Raw genomic sequence first — 7231 nt, forward strand, 5'->3', positions numbered from 1 at the left:
GTTAGAGTGAAAGTCCTTATCACCTTGATGACTAGAGGCTTCCTCTTGAGTTAATGAGAGTCACAATGCAAATACACCCAAATTCCAAAACGCTGACAGGTCTATAAAAATGGCTGAAATCTCATCTAGCGCATTCTAAGATGGCAGACTAATGCAGAAACATAAAACCCTAGGTCTCTCAAAGAACTTGCAAAGTTACGCAGGTTGGGCCTGCTGAATGCTATTTTGGAAAAAAAAATGAAAATATCACCATAAAAAAAGTCCTTCATTTTTGATTTGAGGTTACTAGGTTTGATAAGTAACATGTATGAACTCAGAGGTTTTGAAAGCCTTAAGAACTCACTTTCAAGGTTTTGCTCACAAACTTGGAAAAGAAAAACAAATCATATGGACTTTTCTCCACAAGATTATATCTTTTTTTTTTAATTTTTTTAACGTTTATTTATTTTTGAGACAGAGAGAGACAGAGCATGAACAGGGGAGGGGCAGAGAGAGAGAGGGAGACACAGAATCAGAAGCAGGCTCCAGGCTCTGAGCCATCAGCCCAGAGCCCGAAGCGGGGCTCGAACTCACGGACCGTGAGATCGTGACCTGAGCTGAAGTCGGATGCTTAACCGACTGAGCCACCCAGGCTCCCCTCCACAAGATTATATCTTAAGAATGCTACAGTGAAATCTAAATTATTCATTGCTGGTGTCGTTGTGATTTGGCAACTGGAAATTATTAGGTTTGCTTTAAGTTAAACACTTTACTTTTAAATAAATACTGTGATCCCTTTCTTTAATGAAGCCAATACTTCCATATTCTTGCAGAGGCTTGAGTTCCTAACTATAAAAGTCTACCCAATTTCATATTTCACACAGCTTAATTTTGAACAAATAACTATAAAACATGTTTTACTTAAAACTTCCCTTGTGGGGCACCTGGTAGGCTTAGTCAGTGAAGTGTCCGACTCTTGACTTCGGCTCAGGGCATGATCTCACAGTTCACTGCATTGGGCTCCACACTAACAGTGCAGAGCCTGCTTGGGATTCTCTCTGTCTGTCTGTCTGTCTCTCTCTCTTTCTCTCCCCATCTCTCTCTTTGCCCCTTCCCTGATCATGCCCTGTCTCTCAAAACAAATATAAACTTTAAGAAAAAAACACTTCCCTTTCATCATAGTTATTCTGTAGTTCTGTACTCTAACATACTCCCTTTAAGAGCCTTCTATTGCAAATCGTGTCCTCATTTTATACTTCAAACCTACAGCTTTATCTGCCCAGTATTAGCTTTACAATGTAAGGGCATTCTTTCTTCCCAACAGGAGGAGCAAAAAGACTAAAAAACATCATAAAGATCTAAGGATAAACCACATGATAAAATCTTCATTGAAGATTTTCTTAACAATAAAATTCAAAAGTAAAGTCAATGATAAAAAATTGCCAAAAGTTACTACAAATCAGGCCCAACAGCCAAGGTCCAGAGGCCAGGGAGATAAACAGAAAGAGGCCACATTAGAGAGTTAATCAAGATACCTAGCTAAAAGTATGCGACCTTTTGACAAAGGAAACCAGGGAGAGAGGTGTGGGTTCAAATGGGTAAACTCTCACCCACTATCCAAGAGATTAGGCAGTTCTAGAGACCAGCAAAGGCATGGGTCATGAGTGAGTCAAGCTAGATAAATGAGCCACAGAAAGTCAAACAAACCACCTGTTCTCTCCTTGAAAATGGATCTGCCTATTTTCAGAATATGCCTTGAGAGTACTCTATTCATGCCTTTGCCTTTTCTTCTTCATGCTCAAGAATTCCTTTCCTTCTGCATTCTATCCATCCAAATTCATTCATCTTTGTTTATTTTTTTTATTTATTTTTATTTTTTCAGTAACGCGTACCCCCAACCTGGGGCTCAAACTGACAACCCCAAGATCAAGAACTGTATGGTCTACTTACTGAGCCAAACAGACACGCTAATTCTTCCATTTATCTTTGAAGATCTATCTTTTCCAGGTGGCTGTCAGCTTTTCCATAAACCAGTAGTATGCACTGAACATACTACATGTCTTGTTACTTAAGAATTTGCTATATGATGTGAGTATAAGTGTACATGAGTGTATGTTTGTATAAGCATTTTGAAGATGGAGTCACAAACATTCAGCTCCTGATTGCCTATAAGGTTATATAATTTATAATATTCATTCTCAGTAGGTGTTCAACAGATAGTTCTAGAAGTAAATTAGTTGACTTTGTTTTAAAGCCCTGACAAATAAATAAAAGTAATTTCTCAGCCATTAAAATCATTAGAAGGAAGTATTCATACCATCAACATATTATCATTACCATTACCATTTGTACCATCAACATATTAGAATGGTTGGGTGGCCAGTTGGTTTCCCAGTCGGTTGGGCACCCAACTCTTGATTTTGGCTCAGGTCATGATCTCACAGTTCCTAAGATGGAGCCTAGCATTGGACTCAAGTTGACAACACAGAGCCTGTTTGGGATTTTCTGCCTCCCTCTCTCTCTGCCCTTCCCTTGCTCACTCACTCTGTCTCTCAAAAAGAAGCCAAAATTGCCATATTAAAATTTTTAAATTAATAAGAGTTAGTAAAATGAATAATTCAATGTTTTAAAATAATATCATCTGAGAGATGGGGCAAGAGATACCATTCACAATAAGGAAAAATATATAAAATAGTTAAGAATTATATTCATAAATGACATATCGGACAAAGGGCTAGTATCCAAAATCTATAAAGAGCTCACCAAACTCCACACCCGAAAAACAAATAACCCAGTGAAGAAATGGGCAGAAAACATGAATAGACACTTGTCTAAAGAAGACATCCGGATGGCCAACAGGCACATGAAAAGATGTTCAACGTCGCTCCTTATCAGGGAAATACAAATCAAAACCACACTCAGATATCACCTCACGCCAGTCAGAGTGGCCAAAATGAACAAATCAGGAGACTATAGATGCTGGAGAGGATGTGGAGAAACGGGAACCCTCTTGCACTGTTGGTGGGAATGCAAATTGGTGCAGCCGCTCTGGAAAGCAGTGTGGAGGTTCCTCAGAAAATTAAAAATAGACCTACCCTATGACCCAGCAATAGCACTGCTAGCATTTATCCAAGGGATACGGGAGTACTGATGCATAGGGGCACTTGTACCCCAATGTTCATAGCAGCACTCTCAACAATAGCCAAATTATGGAAAGAGCCTAAATGTCCATCAACTGATGAATGGATAAAGAAATTGTGGTTTATATACACAATGGAATACTACGTGGCAATGAGAAAGAATGAAATATGGCCTTTTGTAGCAACATGGATGGAACTGGAGAGTGTGATGCTAAGTGAAATAAGCCATACAGAGAAAGACAGATACCATATGGTTTCACTCTTATGTGGATCCCAAGAAACTTAACAGAAACCCATGGGGGAGGGGAAGGAAAAAAAAAAAAAAAGAGGTTAGAGTGGGAGAGAGCCAAAGCATAAGAGACTCTTAAAACCTGAGAACAAACTGAGGGTTGATGGGGGGTGGGAGGGAGGGGAGGGTGGGTGATGGGTATTGAGGAGGGCACCTGTTGGGATGAGCACTGGGTGTTGTATGGAAACCAATTTGACAATAAATTTCATATATTAAAAAAAAAAAAAAAAAAGAATTATATTCATGAGAAATGATTTGATCTACCTGGACAAAACAAAGCCCAAGAAACTATGAACCTTTCAGAAAGATATGATATAAAACTTGGGAAAATAGAAAGATATTTTAAATGCATAAATTTTTCCAATTAGTTTATGGAGCTAAATAAGATGGTAATATAGGTGGCTGTAGAAGAAAAAAAAAAAAAAAAAGAATCCACTCTAATTTTCATCTAGGGAGAAGACTGGGAAAAATATGGACGAATATATTCAGTAAAGGAAGAATAAAAGGAAAAAAAAAAATCCCTACCACACAATTATTTTTTTAGAAATATAATAATTAAGACAATGTGTTGCTGATATAAGAAAAAAGATCTCCTGGAATAGAATAGATAAAATTATACATAAAGATTTAATATTTATAAAAGAAACGTATGAAAACAATAGGGAAATAGTTTATTTAATCAATGACACTGAGGTAACATGTTAGGAATTTTAAGACAAAAATCTGTTTCAGACCTACAGCTCATACTATAAACCAAAATAAATCCCATGTGTATTAGAGTGCTGATTTTTGAAATAACCATGAGAGCTAGAGAAGAAAATGTCTTAAAATTTAAACATATTGAGATGAAAATCAGATCTTAAAACAATGAAAAATTTTATATGTAACACTTAAAAGTTCTGAAATTCAGAAAAAAATAGATTGACAAATATAATTGCTGCAAATGGAATGATAAAAAAGAATATAATTAGAAAGAAAAGCATCAGTGCTCCAATAAATAAATGACATAAAAATTTCAAAAAAGAGGAACTCAGTTAACAAAATAGAAAGTAATTTCAGTACTTATTAAATAATGACCAAAAATAAGGTTTTATTTTGCTTCTTAAATTCCCCAAACCTTCAAAAATATATTGGTATACATAAATTGCTTGTATACAAGTAAGGTTGTATTATTCTTTACAATTTGAAAGTATTTAAATTTAAAAGTTTTGAGAGCAAAACATATAAGAGGTAATCCCAAAGGAGGAAAAAGCCATAAATACACAAATGTTTATCAAGACATTAGTTAAACTAGTGAGGTAGAAATAACTTAAATACCTAGCAATTGGGAAAAAGCTAATACTGTATGCACTGGAAATGATATTGATACAATCATTAATAGAACTATTAATAACAATAATTTGAAGCTTACACAGTAAAATAAAATATTTCATGAAATATAAAGTGACAAATACTTGAACTTTTTATGAAGAATGATTGCAACTTTCTAAAGGAATATGTGCATATCTGAAATTTATCTTATTCATTTTTGTGGTATTTTTTTCCATTTTTACTACGAAACACTTTAACATAGCAGTTACATTTTTTAAGTTAAACATAAACTAAGGCAGGGGCACCTGGGTGGTTCAGTCGGTTAAGTGTCCAACTCTTGACTTAGGCTCAGGTCATGATCTCACGACTCGTGAGTTCGAGCCCCGTGTTGGGCTCTGCGCTGAAGGCTCAGAGCCTGGAGCCTGCTTCAGATTCTGTCTTCCTCTCTTTCTGCCCCTCTCCCACTCACATTCTGTCTCTCTCTCTCTCTCTCTCTCTCTCAAAAATAAACATTTTTTTTAAAATAAAGATAAACTAAGGTATACCAACTAATTAATATTCATTTAAGAGTCCTTTAAAAAAAATTTTTTTTAAGTAGAATTCAAGCCCAGCACAGAGCCCAGTGTGGGACTTGAACTCATACCCCTGAGATGAAGACCTGAGCCAAGACCAAGAGTCAGATGCACTTAACTGAGCCACACAGGCACCCCAACGAGTCCATTTTTCAACACCTTCACTATTTTTAGATATTACATTACTTTTTAAACTTTACTTATTTAGTTTAAAAAATATTTTCAACTGTTATTTTTTTCTGTTTCCCTAATATTTAGTGTGGTGGAGCATCTGTTGATCCTAACTGGCATTTATTTTTTCTTCTATGACTAGACTGTTTACTTTTTGCCCATTTTTATTGGTATTTCCTTTATGGTTAAGTAGATGATTTTCTCTACTAGTGGTAAAAATAGCTTGCAATATCTACTGTATTTTAAAGAGAGAGTGAGAGAGAGAGAGAGAGCACGAGTGAGGGAGAGGGGCAGAGGGAAAGAGAGAGAATCTGAAGCAGGCTCCATGCAGAGCCCACGTAAGGCTCAATTCAATGACCCTGGGATCATAACCTGAACCATGTCAAGAGTTGGACACTCCACTGACTGAGCCACCCCGGTGCCCCTGCAATATCTATTCTAAAAGGCTGTTTTAAGTATGAAGACTGTTAGATTCTTAGTGTCATATGTTGATATCTTGATCACGGATTCATGTATAGAAATGAATGTCTCTATTGTTTTATAGTTTGTAAAGCATTTTCACATACATTATTTAATTTTATTTTTATAGGTTAGATTTCTATGGATTAAGCGTTAAGTTGTTTATTTTCGGAAATGTCAAGTTCACGCCATTGTAAGCGTGAGGTTCCCGTGCTCTACTGCGAAGTTCTTCAGGGTCATAGTCAACTGAACTGGTTTCAAGGTGAAGATTCCACTGAGAAACTACATGATCCTTTGCAAAACCGTTTTCTCGGGCATTCTGTGGAAAAGTTCTCTTTGAAAACTGCGTGAGAAGTAAATCAGACAGCAGTATCTAACTGAAAATCCTTCACAAAATTTAGAGAACACACCTCCTGCTTTACTTCTGACATGGTTCTTCACTATTCCATAAAAGGCGGCTCTCAGAGGAAGCCCTTATCTATCATTTATTGTTTGCTGATTGCGATGTCCATGATTCGTTTGAAAGTCTTCTGTATGAAATATTCTAAAAATCAAGATTCTCTTGCAAATGCTACAGGTTCATGAAAACTAGATAAGGTAACCAGCTATTACTGAAACCTAAGGTGTTGGTTTCACGCTGAGATTTTCACAAAGGAATATCTGACCCCCACCCACGAAAAGACTTTTAAACAACTAGTCAAAGCTATCAGCACTTAGGACTGTTTTCTATCAGAACTAAGAATTAATAAATCTGTTTCACGTAGTGTCAAATGCATTATAGACACTCAGTAAGTACGTATGGTATGATTAATACCAGAAAAAATATCTCACCCACTAGTCATTTTCCAGAAAGACTTTTAATGTTGTTTAGTTAGTTTCAAAACAAGTTTCTAATTTGATTTGGTATAATTCGATTTTATAATTATGTGCTTTACTTCTTAGCCTGGCACAATTACCTTTTTGATTTGTACATTGTTCATGTGTGGCCCTGCTGGGTTTCTTAATTAAACTAGGTAAATGGTTCTCACTGAAATAGCACTCAGTTGAGAGTATCTATATCCCACTCTTTATGCCTGCTTTCTTTCTTCTCTTAACTTCCCAAGTTAACTGCTATTTTAGTTTCTAGTGTAGGGTGGGATTGAGTCTGAATCAAATTCTCGCAAAAGAATTGAAAACCTCACTTTAATCCCCAGAACCTAGTAGAATTCCTTGAATTTGTGAAGAGGAAAATATGTTTATTTATGTATATAAGAAACTCAGAAGCTGAGCTATGTGGGGTTTTATCAATTAAAATGTGATGCTACCTGTGC

Source organism: Panthera onca, chromosome D4 (assembly GCF_046562875.1).
Source record: "Panthera onca isolate mPanOnc1 chromosome D4, mPanOnc1 haplotype 2, whole genome shotgun sequence".
In the NCBI taxonomy this organism is placed as follows: Eukaryota; Metazoa; Chordata; class Mammalia; order Carnivora; family Felidae; genus Panthera; species Panthera onca.